General features: G+C 36.8%; 1 protein-coding gene across 2 annotated transcripts in view; it reads right to left on the minus strand.

The window, feature by feature from the left end:
- The window catches only part of Plcb4 (phospholipase C beta 4), a 355,705-nt gene that overhangs the window by 146,327 nt on the left and 191,468 nt on the right, over positions 1-17,910 (minus strand). Inside the window, exon 1 of one of the 2 annotated variants that reach the window (XM_070006764.1) lies at positions 6,854-6,877. The exons of the other annotated variant lie outside the window; for it this stretch is intronic. The gene's annotated coding sequence lies outside the window, so the exon portion shown is untranslated. Of the gene's footprint in view, positions 1-6,853; positions 6,878-17,910 lie in introns of those variants that run through there. 2 annotated transcript variants of the gene reach the window in all.

Here is a 17,910-nt window from a genome sequence, read left to right on the forward strand (position 1 = left end):
TGCATTTTAATTTTTCTATAGAGAAAAAAGACTCTCAGAACATGTACTAAACATAAAAGTACATTACAATTGGCGATGGAACTTGAAGTGGATTTTTTTTGTTCCCCTTTTCTGGTTTCCTGTATTTTAAAATCCATAAAATTTTAGTGTAATTTTTACATGCAAGAAAAAATATTCTCTGGAGAAAAAGGAGGATGACATTGTAAGAAACATTATTTCTTTTCATAAAAATCAGTTTTTAAACAATGTTTTGTTTTCCACCAGAGCTCCTGGCGAGAACAAGCTGCAGGGAAGAACTAATAAATGAAGCTGTAAAAAACGATCCTCCTTTCTCCTCTGGGATTTACATCTGTGGCTTTAAGTGGGAAGTCTTCACACAGCTCAGTGCAGTTATGAGGCTTCTGACTGCTTACCAAGCAGCTTAAAACTATATACTAATTCCCAAACCTGCTATTCTTTAACTTGGAAATAAAACTTAGTATGGTGGTGTTGAATTCAGCCTTTGCCATGTTTAATATATGAAAAGATACCACTTGACTCAAAATAATTTCCAGAAAACAACAGCAACACAAATCATATAAGAATTTAACATGAGAATCAAAAGTAAACTACAACCACTGCTGACTCTATCACTTCCCCCCTTGGCTGTTCCTCAGAATTAAGGACAACTGTAGCTTTCTTTAAATGTAATGATTAAAGTCCAATTAAGCATAGTTTCTAAATATTCTCAGATAACTAAACATATTTTAGGCATGCTTGCAAATATACTAATACAATGAAGCCTTTCTGATCATTAAGTAACACCTAGTACATTTCCAATGACAATTGTTTTAAATATATTATTTTTCTAATTCCTTATTCCTTACATTTAAAGAAATTATACAACCCAGGTTAAAAAAAAGTTTATGAGACACCATCTCAACAGAAAAGCCTGGGTATGGCGGTATGTGACTACAATGGGACATGTACAAAAGGAGATTGTTTAGGCTAGTACAAGCCAAAAAACGAGATACTATCTTTAAAAAATAACCAAAGCAAAAAAGAGATAGAGGTATTTCTAAAGTGGTAACTAGCTGCCTAGCAAAGAGTAAAACCCTGAGCTCAAACTCAAATACTGCAGATAAAAAGAACAAAAATAATGACAGGGAAAAGCACTGTGACTGTGGCTCAAGGGGTGGAGCATCTGACTAGCAAGCACATGGTTCTGAGTTCAAACTCCAACACAGTCCAAATAAAACAGTAAATGAACAAGATACCAGTTCATACCTAACAGCAGCAAGAACAAAAAGAAGTGAAGAGTAAAACTAATGGGAAAACTTGTTCATTTTTATGCTTAAGATTCATGGACAGTGGATACACACACAGTCATGATTGGACAAACAGTGGTAACCCATGAGAACATAGCAAAGCCTGTTTGTTCAGATTTTCTGTGGTTTTCTCCATGTCCTGTTAGAATATCATATTCTTAGCCATCAGTCTACAGCCAATCAGTTTTCAAAGAAATTAGAATACAACAATGGCTTACCAAAAGAATAACTGAATTGTTCCACAACGCGGTTTTGATGCTGTTTACCCACTTGAGTTCAAATGCAAGCCCTATAAGACCCTTCTTAAATATAAGTAGCTGAACTGTTCACAATAGCTAGGATATGGAAACAACCCAGATGCCCCACCACAGATGAATGGATCCAAAAATTGTGGTATCTATACACAATGGAATATTATGCAGCCATTAGAAATGACAAAATAATGGCATTTGCAGGGAAATGGATGGAGCTAGAAGGAATCATGTTGAGCGAGGTAAGCCAAGTGCAAAGAGACAAACGGTACATGGTCTCCCTGATAAGTGGATGCTAAATCCAAAATGTTAGGTGATACGACAAAACTAACAGGACTTAAGAAACAAAGAACTCCCACTCATCTGGTTGAACCACTACTAAATATCCCCACACTGCTGATCACATATATGGTATATAACATGTGAACACCATTATATGTTACAGACTGTGATAGACAATTTGCTCCAGGAAAGTTAGAATGAACTTGTGACTTTAAATGAGCATCATTATTCCACAATACAGTGAAATTCCAGGAATTATGTAATCACTTAATCACAATCAAAAAAAAAAAAAAAAAGAACCTCGGGGAAGGTAGGGAGGGAGGGGATGGTAGGGGGAAAACAATGGAGGGGGTAACAATGTTCAAGAGGAAGTGTACTCATTACCTCACTCATGTAATGTAACCCTCTGCATAGTATCTTTACAATAAAAAAAAACAAAAAACAAAAACATCAGCTTGAAAAAAAATATAAGTAGCTGAAACTGTATTAAAAATAGTTGTGCATGACTGAGGTATTCTGAGTATTACTCACCTCTTCTCTGGAAGATCAGCTTCGTTGAAGGATGCAGACATGTCTCATGAGATGGCCCACAAAGAGGAGAGAGGGCTCTGTGGGAGAGCTGGGGCTATTTATGGTCTACTGTGTGCAGTGGCTTCTGAAATTCCTAAATGCTTAGTAGGTCCAAGACAAAGCTTAACAGTATTTTGATCTTTCAGAACTGGAAGGTATCATCTGCATCTGATGATACCTTTTGATACTAATAGAAGTGACCATTAAATGCCAATTTTTGTTTGCTAAGATGCAAGAATGACACACCAAATTTTGGAATATACCTACAAAATGATGTTTTGGACAGTGATGGACAACCTGTACATGGTGGTACAATGTGAGTGTAATGGAATGGAAAAGATCCTGTTACTTAGTGACAACATAGCTGTCATAACAACACAACACAATACATCACTCATATATCTCTTGTGTTGTGTGCCTGGAGGAAACAATGTCAGTCATATAGAAGTGTAAGCACATAAAAATATGTATAAAGTTGATTAAATCCTGCTGCCTGGCACCCAGTCCATATTAAAGTTTCCATTCTTGCTTCTACAGCTTGGATGTGACCTATGAATAACTTATGGGCACATATCCTATCCACACATAGATATAAGCCTGGACTTACGACTTACCCTGACCAGTGCTTAGACTGGCATCTAGCACCTCAACAAGTCCAATTAGGATGTATGGTTTTCTTATCCCTTTTTAGAAGTGACTATGTTGCTCATTGAGTCTTCTTTCTTATGCAAGCTCTCCAGACTTTGCCCTTCATTTGTCCTTGGATTGGCTCTGACACAATTATTAGGCAAAACATCCCAGCATGAATCATACTTGTCAGGAGAGAGAGAAAAAAATCTTTGGAGACTTGATTTCTGCCTTAATTATAGGATGATTTCAAAGGGACAATTTTTATTTCATCTTTGCGTGAATAATCTTCCTAAAGGTTGCCTCAGGCATGAACATGGGGTAAGTCTGAAGGCTGTGAGATGAAGCTCCACAAAAATAGAAAAACGTCTTGGTATAGTAGCAGACATAACTTCAAAGATTCAAAGACTCCTTTGTTTTGAAATTTTATTTCCTTATTAAAATAAACATGCACACAATGAGCTATTAAATTTAATAAAGATTCCTTGTAGTTAAACATTTTCTTCACTATCTTATAAATAGGTCAGGGCTATTATTATGCAGGAATCACATGTGAGCATAAAGCATAAGAGTATGCATATTGAAACTAAGTCCAGGCCATATATGGAGAAAATAAATCTTTGCTCCTTACAATTTTTTAGTTAAAAGGTATCTGAAAATAAGTCTTCTCGTGTTCATACACAACAGTATTACATACACTATGGTTGGAAAATAGTTTTCATTAAAGAAACAGAACCTAAATAAACCTTAAATCTCATGCTATGTCAGTTATCTCCTAATATGTTCAAAATGCTTCATCTGCAATCCTCATTAGCTTAAACTACAGACATCAATGAAACTAATAAGTTGGTGGGAAAAAATTACATAGAATTCAGTTTAGACAGGTTGTTTATTTTCTTATTTGTACAAATTTTTAAAAATGTCCCCAAACCTTTCTTCATCTTTTGTTTTTCAGTGCTCCAAAATATAATCACTCTGAATGGAAAATCCTTTAACTCAGTTATTTATGGGAGAAAGATTATCTTTTTAGGTTTCCTTCCTCAAGGCTTGTCATTCTTAATTAACTACTACCTGAAATGAAATAACTTCTGTAAGAGTTACAGATGTACTGTCTCAAAATATGCCATATTGATACATTGATATTTCAAGCTGAAATGGCCTATAATTTTATAAAGGGCTACTTGACATTTCTTTTTCTTTTCTTTTCTTTTTTTTTGGGGGGGGTCCGGTCGTGGGGCCTGAACTCTGGGCTTGGGCGCTGTCCCTCAGCTCTTCAGCTCAAGGCTAGCGCTCTACCACTTGAGCCACAGCGCCACTTCTGGCTTTTTTCTTTTTGCTTATGTCGTGCTGAGGAATCGAACTCAGGGCCTCAGGCATGCAAGGCAAGCGCTTTATCACTGAGCCACCTTCCCAGCCCCTTGACATTTCCTTTTCTATATGCAGCAAACTGTATTGCATGCTTTGGGAAAAAATGTCCTCCCCTAACCAGGGCTGAAGAACAGCTTTGATCACCAGAAAGTTAAAGACCCACTGACAAGTTCTGCACCCTCTGCCATAAATCTCTTAGTGACATCTTTAGAATGTGTTCCTTTACTCCAGAGATCCATTTGGCTGTCATTCTTTACATATTTATTTGACTAAAAATTTATAAAAGTATTTTGATTTGGTCATTTGTTTTTAGACCACGTTGTTGTGAAAATGTAAGACTATTAGGAATTGGATGTGTGGTTTTTTTCTTGTGAATCACCCTTATGTTCATTTAGTTTCTAGAGCCAGCCAAAAATTAAATAGGAACTAAAGGCAATGAAAAAGGACTTCATCCTCACCTACATAAGGATGCACACAAAAATTAGGTGTCCCTATCAGAGGCTGACTTTGTTCAGTAGACCAGCAGAGAAACAGAATCTGAGCCTGCTTCATTTGCTTCAGACACTCCCTCCTGACAACACAACTTCCAACATGACATTAGAAAAGTAAATTGAAAAGATCCAGATTTTATAGCTGTACAAGTAACTTGGCCACATCTTTAAAAAATGGATCATAATACAATGATGTTTCATGGTTTCCACAGTTAATATTAAATTAAAATGACCTGTTCAGCCTCCTATAGTGGAAACAGAGAGGCAATCAGAGATAGAAGGCATGCATTCCAGTCCCAGAATTCCAAACCAGTTTGCTGATCTAAAGCAAGACCATTAAACTCGTTGATCTTTCATGTCCTTGTCTGTAAAATGCATAGTATATAATCACTTTTCTGATTACTACTAGTTGAGATTCATTTGATCAAACATTATCTGGTCTACAACATTTATATGAATGGATAATAATAATTTATAAATGTAGATGTTATGGAAGGACTACATACATACCTTTCCTAAAATATATTTTACTTCCTAAAGAAAGCCACATTAGACAGGTGCAGGTAAGATGTCAAACAAAGTGCTACTATTGTGTATTGAAGAGCAGTCTACAGAGGAGTGACATAAATGACATTTCTATAACAGATCTTCATTATCAAAGCACACTTCACAAGATGCCAAGTCATTGCCCAATCCTTGTGAGGTCAAAAGCTTTTAAATAATTGTCCCTTTCATAAGATGTGTGCTTTTACTGGATTAAAGTATGTTTGCTTCCATGGCTTATTCAGAAACTAAAAAACAAATGCCACTAAAAGGCCCAAAGGCAACAGGAAGAATATCAGAGGTCAGAGAGCTTCATGTGAAGCAATTCCCAAGAGTTCATAGCCTATATTATTTTAGCAAATGTCTCTAACTTCTGACTCAAGCCAGGCTGGGCAAATCAAGCACAACCTGAGCTGCTTTGACTAAATTTGTTGGCCCCTGTTAGAGAAGTGTTTGGTTTTCCCCCCAAGTGTCCGTGCTAATAAGCAAGTTCCTGAAAGTTGCTTTGGTCTTTGTGACTATCCTTGTGACTGCAATCAATTATATTGTATCTTCAGGGGAATGTCTGACCCAGCACATTCTAAAATGCTACAAGGCTGTAGACAAGTTTGAGAGACACTTGGGAAACAAATCAACAACCCGTCTGGGGACCAAGAGGATGACAGTCTTATTAGGCAGGAAAAGTCAGCCTTCTTGCAGCTTCTGACAGAGGCTCCTGTCATGGGCTCCAAATGCTTGTGCTGGAGGCACTGACCACTGGATCACTAAGCCTCTCCAGGCTTCCCAACAGACACATCCAACGTGGATAGGATGTATTACATTTTACAAAGTCCTTTTCTTTGTACTCTATTCAAGTGAAAAATTACCACCCAACTAGCAAGATATAGAAAGTTAAACTCAGAAAGTTTAAATCCCCTCAAACTTGGTGAAATAAGAATTTAAACCTAAAGGTGACACTATACTTTCACTGTGTGAGCTGGTTGGTTCTCAAGACCCAAGTCTTGAGATTTAAATGCAATAAAACACAGAATGTGACCTGATATCTTCTCTTACAATTATATCTAAGCTGCTTCAATCAGATGTGGTTAAACCAGAAGTAAAGATTACCTTGCTTAGAGGAGATACCCATATGGCTGATGTCTTTTGTGTGTGTGTAGTAGGGGGGGTGGGTGCTTGAACTCAGGACCTGGGTTTGGTCCTTTAGCTCTTTATGCTCAAGGCTAGCACTCTACCACCTTGAGCCACTATACCACTTCTGGTTTTCTGGTGGCTAGTTGGAGATAAGAGTCTCACAGACTTTCCTGTCTGGGCTGGCTTTGCACCATGATCCTCATATCTCAGCCTCCTGAGTAGCTAGGATTACAGGTATGAGCCACCAGTACCTGGCAATGACTGCTGTCTTTTAGTTTCTTACCTTCAAATTAACTGAAGACAGATCCTTGCCACTTCAACATCAAAGTCAAGAAATATTATAGATTATCCTGAAGAAAAACAAATTGAAGTTTCTTTCATTTTTCTTAGATGTTCTCCAGGATAACACTATTCACTTAAGAGAATCCTGTTTTTAATTCTTAGCTTTGTTTTTAAAATTATTCTAAATGTGACATTTTGTTTAAGAAATAAAAAAGCAGCTGTAGCCCTTTAAGCGGACTATTTTGACATGATGAATTGTACAACTATTTAAAGATTAATAATAATAATACAAGTTGGACTACAATACTACATTGGAATATCTGTAGTGACCATTTTAACAAAACTAATTATAACATTTAATTCTGAAAAAATATCACACGTGCAATCAAATTATTATATGTACTTTATCATCATTATTTTGGACAGGTTCTTACTATGTAGCCCAAGCAAGACTCCAACTTAAGATCCTCCTGCCTCAGCCTCCATAATGCTGGAACTATGAGTGTACCCTACTACATCAGAGTATTACATGTATTTTTATTCTATCCTTTTGAAACCAACCCCCAAAGTAGAATGGGGAAGGAGATGACATTTATTTTTGACCATTAGATGAGTAAATCAGGTTTGGTCCTGACGCCTACTGTTATTAATTACTGTGTCCATTAATCTTAAAGAGGATATTGTTTCTGATTAAAGTATATTTTGGTCACCCAAGTCTTGCCTTCCATGACCAAATTTCTTCAAAAAAGAAAAGCTTTGATTTTGGTATCACCATTGCCCACTGACTTACTAGTAAATGTTTTAAGATGAATATTCTACTTTAAATATTGTGTTAAAATGTTTTCATGAATAACTGGAGCTTTTCATCTTCAGATTTTACCAACTTGATCTTATCTGATCTTGTTCTTCCTTAACCTCTCCACTTCTCATCTTTGGCATGGATCTATAAAGCTTCCTTCCCCATGGGCTCTCCCCACACCCCCACTCAACCCCTTTGTCATCTCCCTCCATCCTTCCTTCTACAGCTGTGTCCAAATACACCCTGAGCTGAACTCACAGCTACAAAAGAACTGCTAGGGAGAACAAATTGAGACTCTAAAATCCATATGAAAGTGGGCAACAACAAGATCTTTATGAAGGTTTCTAATATTTGGATAAATGTCTCTAAAAGACCTGTTTTTCTAATGGCTTCCTACTTAGCCATGCCTACTTGATAGAATGATAGAAATGATAGAATGATAGAAACTGGTGGGAGATTTTCAGGTCATTAAGGGAGTTTCCATAAAGTGGAAAGTAAGATCTCAACCTCTTCCTTCTTTCCCTTTTGCTTCCTTCTTTCCCTTTTGCTTCCTTCTCAGAGGTAAGTGATTTTACTCTACCATATGTTGTGCTGTCTCATCAAAGGCCCGAAGCAACAGGGCCAATGGATCATGGACTGAAACATCCAAAACCATAATCATGATCTAAGAAACCTTTTCTATTAATAAATAGATTATCTCAAGTGCTTGTTATAGTAATGGAAAGCTGATTCAGGTTTTTAAACAAAGCAACTATAAGACAAAGGAAATTGTCCATTCCATATGACAAATATCTAAAATTTGTTGAATGAATGAATGAATGAATGGTGAGGAGGTAGTTGCTTTGCCTTTAAGGTGGTCTTAGGGAGGACAGTGACTAAAGAAGATCATAGTTTCAGCCAATTATCAGATCTTCCTATTTACTTAGAGTATTATACAGTACAGTATTATACAGTATTATACAGCAGAGTATTATACAGCACAGTACTCTGTGCTGAAATACTAAGCAGATAAATAGACTAGAAGGCAGGTAGAGAACAAGGAGTAGACTCTGTAATTCACACTTGATCCAAGAGCATTTTTAAGGACTTCAGAGTTCACTTGAACTCTATGAATAATGAAATGCGAAGGGAGGCCAAGAAACATTAGACAAGCTGGGAAGGATCCCATGGACCTACTGATATAGTGAAGAATGAACATCTTTGAACCTATCACTTCCTCATCTGACTCACAGGCCAGGGCAAAAGAGAGATGCCTTCAGGTATTTATAAACTAATCTATACAGGAGGAATACTAAAGCCATTCTATAGGAGGAATACTAAAGCCATTCTATCTTTATTCAGTGGGAAAACTATGTACCAAAAATCAGTAATCTCAGAAATGCAGAATTTTTATTTTGTTTATTTGCAATGTTGGACATCAAATCCAGAGGGCTTTGACTTTGTACTAGAGGGCTAGCCTTCTTCCACTGAGATACATTCCCAGCAAGGAATGCAGATTTTAAATCATCAAAAAAAAATAAGGACTGTTATACAATGACAACGAACTGTTCCAATCCATCCACTTAAGGAATCCAATGTTCCTTTGGTATTAGAGGTTATTGAGGAATAGCTGTTCTGAGGGGGGGGGAGATTAAATTCCTTTCTAATGTCTTTTCAGAAAATAAAGCGGGATTAGTGGTTTTTCACTAGGACATTATCAGCATCTTTCCAAATTCCTCTGAATACTGTCTAAACAATTCCTCACTGGCAGTTAGGAATTGAAATGTGAAATGCTTCTTGATGTTTGCTCTATGGGAGAATATTGACAACAGTCCAAGTGATAAATAATCAGCTGCAGAGTGACGGCTTACCCAATCTTCCACTTGCAAATAGTACTGGAGCTAAAAGAAAAATTTCAAAAGGCTAAATTTCTACTGGTTCATCAGCCATCATCTCCCTTTTGATTTGTGGATTTGAAAAGGACTTTTGAAATATTCAAACCTTGAAGGAAATCACAAAAGGCAGTTGATTCACAATGAATCTTCCTAAGATTTTTCTTCTACCCTAAACTAGCGCTGATGACAAATATGAAGTCAAAGCTCTAGTCTTCAGATTTTGGTCATTTTTGGTCATCTGGATGCCAGTCCCTGGGAAGCAAAGAATTTCAAATATCAGGAAGCAAGCCAACATGTTAACTTTGAGAAGGTGCCATTTATGTGCTGAATAATTGTATGTTTTTATAAACTGGCTATCAACACTTGTCATACACCATTATTCACAGCTTGGTTGCTATATAGTTGCTCCTTCCTCCACCTTATCCCTGCAAATAGTATTTTCAAATTAAAGACCGAAGCTTACTTGTTAACTATCCTATCTTGTTGACTTGTTTTTAACAGCGTGGAGGCTATTAGAATGATCAAGACAGCAGTCTTGCCAGCCGCAGTTAAAGGAACTGGTGTGAAGAGAAACAAAACAAAACAAAATGTCTGAAAATTCTGCATGTTTTCTAGTTTAAAAATATGAAAATTACTGTTGTTTGGCTTAAGGAAATAAAACACAGGGATCTGCAGAGATGAGTTATAAGATAGGCATAAAATGCAGATAAATCACACATAACTCTTATTCAAGAAAGCTCTTATCTCTCTAGTAGTTTATATCACAAAGTAATTTTATTAAGGTTTTATGGAAAGGTCACTATTGCATTTCTATAATATTAAAATCCATCTTAGTATACAGAAATCCCCAATGAGCCTGAAATATTAGCTCAACACTAAGTTTATTAAGATTTTGGCATGACTCAATATTAACTTTCTCCAAATATTACAGCCATTTTAAAATCAGATAAGCAGTGGGAGATAAAACTATGGCTCATAAAAATAAAATCAGGAAAACAGCATCACTGCATATTAGTACTTAGAGATTAACTTTAAAAACACTCAGAAATTCTGAGGCAGCTATCAAAACAGTTCATTCTGTATGGGAACTTTCATTTCACCAAGAACCACAAAGAAACAAGGTTAAGGTTTTAGCACATATTGAAGTAAACTGATGCTCTTAAGATAAAGTCTAATTCAAGTGCCAACAATAACTTCGGTTATCTTCATAATTCCTCTTGTCTCCTAAGACCTTCCTTCATCCATGAGTTCAGTGATAACTTAAATATAAAAATGAGCAAGGCAGGGTGACTCATGCTTCTAATCTAAGTGACTCAGGATGAGATGAGACAGTTGAAAGAATCATTATAACAGGCCAGTTTAGGGAAGAAGCTTGAAGGACCTCATGTCAACCAATAAAAAGTTAGGTGCAGTGGTGCGTGCTTGTTATACTAGCATAAATAGGAAGATCACACCATTCCAGGTATAAATGCAAGATCCTATTTGAAAAATAAATGAAACACAAAAGGTCCTGTGGACATGGCTCAAGTGATAAGAGTATCTGCCTAAGGGCTGCCTCCAAATTTCTGTAAATGTTACATTGTTTAATGTCAGATTATCTGCCTGCTGTATTTGCATTGTTTCCAAATTGTGGGTCTGTAGTTCAGCCACCATTGACTACATCAATATCTAGTCTATTCTTGACACCAGGCAACCTGCAAAAGGCCCTCAGTTTGAACCCCAGAATCAACAGAAAAATAAATAAGTAAAAATAAATAAGTAAAATAAATAAAATAAAAAATAAGTAAAAATTTAAAAAAAGCTTTGTAAAGCCCATTTGAAACTCATAGTAACTTTAAACACCCATTGATGCTCATAGCTTCACATGATATTTCACAATTCCATGGGACACATGTATGCAGCTCAGTGGCAAACGTGTACTCTGAATGGCACCCACCAATTTAAGACCTGGTAAGATGAATTACCAAAGAAAAATTCCAAACTATATTTAAAGAGATTCTACATCTGAAAATAGAAATAAGGTTCCCAAAGTAGAAGAAATATCTGTAGAAATGTTCTTATGGGAAGGGGAAACAAAAATAAATAAATAAAAATATATCTATTAAATTTCAAATTAAAAAAAAAAGACAGCTCCCTGCAGGCTTACAAAATTATTCTATTTCATCCACTACAGAGCACTTTTGTTTTCTTTGTTGGTCACGGGGCTTGAACTCTGGGCTTGGGCACTGTCCCTTAGCTCTTCAGCTCAAGGCTAACGTTCTACCACTTGAGCTACAGCACCACTTCTGGTTTTCTGGTGGTTTATTGGAGATAAGAGTTTGATGGACTTTCCTGTGCAGGCTGGCTTTGAACTGCGATCCTCAGATCTCAGCCTCCTGAGTAGCTAGGAATACAGGCATGAGCCACCAGCGCCTGGCTACTACAGAGTATCTTAACCCTTCCCAGTGAGCAAAGGGCTTGTCCTTGTCCATGGCCAGGCCACCATGGAACTCTTGTGCTCACTCAGGAGCTCCATGGAGCCACACTTCACTCAAAACTTTAGCTTTCTAGTCTGTCAGGAGGATTAGAAGAGATATTCCAAAAATCTCTTCAAAGATGTAAAACTGAATGCATTGGTCAAGCACATCATTTTCCAACTTTTAGGCAGGAAAACTGTTTCAACCAGAGCAGCAAATGTCCTCTGTGATGCTAATTTCATGACTATACTGACAGAAAGTAGGTCTACACCACAGGAATAAATCAGCATGGACCAAACCTATACATTTACTATATAAAAAACATCCTAAATAGGCTTGCAGATTTCTTTCATACTGGACTAGGAGATGGGAATCAAGCTGTATTTACTGAAGGCCATAGCAAGTAAAAATGATAATTTATATTTTCCTTTGTTTCCTCAGTGATCTATGGTAGCCATATAAAACCAGTGAGTCCAGCCAAGCACTGGTGACTGTTGCCTGCAATCCTAGCTACTGAAGGGGCTGCGATCTGAGGATTGCAATTTAAAGCCAACTCAGGCAGACAAATACATTAGACTCATATCTCCTATTAGAAAAAAAAGTGAAAAGTAGAAGTATGGCTCAAGTATTAAAGTGCCAGCCTTGAACAGAAAGAGCCCAGCAAAAGCTGAGGCTCAAGCTCTGGACCCTGAGTTCGTGCCCCATTATTGGCATTAAAAAACAAATCTAGAAAATAAATGTTTTCATAATAAGCCTTACTGGGTCAGGTTAAACAATACCATTATTAACTATCACTACTTTTTAAAAACACTAAATTTCCTTAAATTATTTATGTTGATTACAATATGTTACTTATTTTAAAAAGAAAATAACTAATCCTACCACACTTACATAGAAAGCTTTTTGTTCCTTATGGCTTTCTTCATCGAAAATAAGCTTGTGAAAAAGGAAACATCCTTATGCAGGTTTTTTTTTCTGTCACATTGAAAGCCAATGATCTTCACTTTGTACTCTTTCATGTTGAACCATGTGACATCTAGATCATCAAATATTAACAGCAGCTGACTTCTTTCAATTTAGATCATATAGTTGGATTTGTGTTTTGTTTTTGTTTTTGTTTTTTTGGTTGTTTTTTAACCAAAGCAACTATTTAGACATCACATTATTTTCAAACTTAAATTATAATAAAAGCAACACAGAATTAAGGGTCTTTTAAAAATATATTCAATCTGGTAAAATGTCAACATGTACTGGCAAAAGTATATATTCTGTACATATATATATATAAATGTATATATTATATATTCTGATCTAGCTAAGTATTCCCCATTGAAAAGGCAGACTACACATGTCAGATACCATTGTGCAGGGCTAGGTGGTGATCAATCATTTTCTCATATAGAAGTAGTTTTACGTAGGAAGGAACAGGAGAATTGAGAGAAGAAAAGATCATAGGATACACATTTCCCATTCTCTCATCTCTCTTTCCAAACCTATGTAATTGTTCATACCCTTGTGTGACTTGTCCAGTTCCCTGAGGTACACACCTATCTAAACAGTGCATTCCAATACTTCACAGCTCTGGCCTCATCTGTCTTTGATTCCTTCTCATTTTCACTAAACTCTACCAACAGGGACTTTCTCTTATATCTCACAGAGATGTTGCATAATTCTCCTTCAGGACCTTTAACATATATCCTTCCTAAAGGTTAAGCTGTTTTTTTCCCCTACATACATGCTTAGCTGCTCCTTTGCCTTCAGGTCACAGTTTAAATAATATCATAATATCCTATCTTCCTGGTTACTTAGTGCAGAATAGTATCTCATCCCCACAAGTATCTCACTTTCCTCACTTGTTTTATTTTTCTACTTAATGTATATATATATATATATATATATATATATATGTATATATATGTATAGATATAGATATAGATATAGATATATATCTCCCTCCACCAGAATAGCAATTTTGTTGACTTTTCATTCCTCTGTATTTGTCACATAAATGTATGACACATGGTCGGTGTTTAAAATAGATGGAATGAATAAATGCCTTCTGCACCCAACCTTTCTACCATGAAGGGATAACAAGAGCAATCCACACTTGACAGTGGCTTGAAGTATTGGTGACCCAGGAGGAGAACACAGTTAAGCAGAACATGAAAACTTATGGAACAAACTAGGGGTTGATCTTAAATCTTGCCTCTTCTTTCTTTGTAAAGGCATTGTTTGTTAATGGTTGCCTGGTGTCCCTGGTAGACTAGACATTGATATAGTCAATGGTGGCTGAACTACAGAACCCACAGCAAGGAAACAATGCAAATGCAGCAGGCAGGAAAGCCATGTGACATTTACAGGAATTTGACGGCAGGAGAGATGATTCCCTGCCCAGGGGATACCAGTGCAGGATGGCTTCCAGAAGAAGGCTGATGAGTCATGCTGCAAGGGTTATTAATATGTTTGCGAAGTGAAAAGGCAACAAGTTTGAGAGGCTGGAAAGCTATAGATTAGCAGAAAGGAGGTAAAACAACCTTTTGTTTCTGAAAACTTAAACCATTTCATTCAACTTTCCACACAAACCCTGATCTATCAGAAGGCCTGCCTTCAATCACATAAGGGTTAAAGATGAGAATTCATGGAATCTCTATACAGCTGACTCTCAAAGGCTTGAATGAATTGTTAAGGATAAACAAGTTAAATATAACTTGGCCATTTGTCACAAAATACATTTCTTAATTGCAGAAAAGTCTTCACTTGCCATCTTCCTTTGCAAATCCTCACCTCTACACCCCCACTATAATTCAACAGAACATTAATTAATTAAACCACGGAGTACAGGACTTATTCCAGTCAACAAATAAGGTGTGTCTTTTCTTTGCTGAAACATTTATTGCCCCTTCTTGAGGCATGGTAGACCATTCCCAAATATAGCCAACAGAGTCTACCCTTCTCTGAACCATGCATCTTTGCAATGTAACTGCAGCCTCTCCAATCAAGATACGTTTTGTTACTGGCTTCGTTGCAAATGAGAAGCATGCAAAGCACTCACTCACACACTGGAGTTCTCTTACTTGTTTCTCTTTGTAACTCCAATACAGTCAAATGTTGGAGAAATCTACTGAAAAAGGACAAGACACGGGGCTATGTCAACCCAGCCTGGAAAAACACCCTGCCAACATACAGAATTGTGAAAAGGAAAACATGACCCTTGTTAAATCAACATAATTTTGGGTGGTTTGTTACACAGCAAAAACTTGCTTCTTATACCTACTAAAATAAGAAGGAGGGTTCTCTGGCTGTTGTGGGTAAGTCAGCATCCTGATTACATTCTATAAAGAAGAAAAGAAATCTAGGGAAAGTAGCAGGGAGACATTAAAATCCAAACAAGCAACTTAGATAGAATGGGAATATAGAAATGTAATAAAATTAAAGTCTGTAATCTTTCATTTTTTAATATATTAATGTCAGTGATCTTGATAGTTTTTCTCAAGCAAGAACACAGAATCCACACTATTCAAAAAGTGTACTCATTACCTTACTTACGTAACTGCAACCCTTGTGTATATCACCGTTACAATACAATTTTTTTAAAAAGAACACAAAATCCATAACAACTTTTTGAATGGCATTATTATGAACAAAAATGTGATCACTATATTGTGAGACATATGACAAAGATTTGTATCTTATTTGTTTTTGGAACTCTTCTATTTGCTTCTCAAATCCTATGTATAGCAGAGTGACAGTTACTTTATGGGTGACTAGAGAGGCATTGAAGGAGTGAATAACTGAAGGAATGATTATCTTGTTACCACACTGTGTATCTGTATTTTATTTTCACCATTTAAGTATCAGGCCTTGGAGAATCCCCAGTTGTTCTGACCGATGGATTCTTCTCTCTTCAGAGGAAGGAGTAAGGCTGAGATTATATGATAGTCAAGAATGACTAAAGCTCTGTATAAGGGTATCTGGATTTCATAATAGCACTTTGGGGCTCGAATGCATAGCCATTTGCAACATGTAGCTGTATTTTTCACTTCTGGATGCTTTATGGTTTATTTATCTTGGTTGCCTTATATACTATTAGTAAATTTATATCTAGATAAATAATGCAATCATATAGTATTTATTGAAATGTTAGCATGTTTAATGCTATTTTTTCAATAAAGCTAAATAAGAAGAAAGATAAGTACCTTACCATTGACAATTTTCCAGGGAACCTAAAGCTTTAACTCACTCCTAATTTAATTCTGTAAAACATTCAGCTTTCCATTGCAAATCAAATAGTATCATTTTAAATATAAGAATCTACACTTAGTGATGAAATTTAGGAAATAAAATGTTATGTGATAAACATAAAACATCTTAGAGTTCACTTACATTTTATACATCTATTTAGCTTCACAGTTCAGTTAAATTACTCTGAAGCTCTGTGAGAAATACTTTCATTCTATGATTTTAACCTAATAAATAACCAAATTTTGAATATGCTAATGTACTTAGCTTTAAAAACCTAGCTCACAGTCAGCAAAACACTGTTGCAACATTTCTTTCTACCTGCATAATATCATTTGCCAATTTGTGTATAACTTGATTTCCAATACAGTATTCTAAAATGTTCTCTTCCTTCTAGTTTGCATAAAGATGCGACAGGGGTTATTACTGTGTTAATAAAGGCAAACTAAGGCCTCAAGCAATTGCATTGCTTGTCTACAAGTACAGAACTTTTAAATGGTGGAGCCAATATTTAAACAAAGTCAGTCTCATCCCAGAATCAGGATAGCAGTTTCACTGTTAGGCAAGTCTACCTACACTAAAAGATGTTACAGTTCTTTTGAAAAAGCAAAGTTCTTGAGAAAATCTGAAACATGATTTAATGTGGAAATTAATTCCTCAAAAACTTTCAAATCAGCATCTATTGTGTAATGTATGCAATACCTTTTTTAAAAGGTTCTACAGCCCTGTGGAACAGATGTTCCTTTACCCTAAGCTAAGAGTGTCTTTCCTGTCTCCTTCCTTTGCTGCACCATAGCACAAAGATGCCTCCAGGAACTGTTATTAGGAACACATGTTTAGCCCAGGGAAGCACCTCCTTCTGCTAGGGTTTACAAACCCATTTTCAGCAGAATTTACCACAGCATGCTCAGGGAGGACTTGTGTTTCCCTCCAATTCAATTATCTTTCCCTCAAGTGTAATTTCATGAAGGAAGCAAAGGACCAAAAACAAAAGGAGTTAATGAAAAGCAGGCCAGGATCTTGATATACAGCGAACAAGTCATAAGCATGGGTGTTTGGCATCCGTGCTCTTTTTTTTTGTTTTCTTCTTTTTCTTCTCCTTCTCCTTCTCCTTCTCCTCCTCCTCCTCCTCCTCCTCCTTCTCCTCCTCCTCCTCCCTCTTCCTCTTCTCCTCCTCCTCCCTCTTCCTCTTCTCCTCCTCCTCCCTCTTCCTCTTCTCCTCCTCCTCCCTCTTCCTCTTCTCCTCCACCTCCTCCTCCCCCATCCTCCTCCTCCTCCTCCCTCCTCCTCCTCTTCCTCTTCCTCCTCTTCTTCTTCCTCCTCCTCCTCCTCCTCTTCTTCCTCCTCCTCTTCCTCCTCCTCCTCCTCCTGCTTCTTCTAACTAAGAAAGGCAGGTGTGGCTTTTTTGATCACTATTCCTTCTAAGAAGAATGCCTTCCTGTTTGCTGATGCCAACTAAGAAGGGATAAGAACCCCACTGATGTCAAAACAGGGACTGGCCTTCTCCATCATCCCTGCTAGTCCACCTTTCAAAGGGGAGGGAAGAAGGAGGTTTTAGCAGAATCTTTTCCTTTGGCTAAACTTTGCCTGCCTGCCTCCTCTGCAGTATTTGAGTCTTTTACTAATAATCTAAACTTCCCCAGGAAATGGAAAGAGTACCAAAGGGCTTTGAAATGTTGTGAGTTTCCTT

The sequence above is a fragment of the Dipodomys merriami genome, unplaced genomic scaffold (assembly GCF_024711535.1).
Source record: "Dipodomys merriami isolate MVZ:Mamm:240054 unplaced genomic scaffold, mDipMer1.0.p SCAF_7, whole genome shotgun sequence".
NCBI lineage: Eukaryota > Metazoa > Chordata > Mammalia > Rodentia > Heteromyidae > Dipodomys > Dipodomys merriami.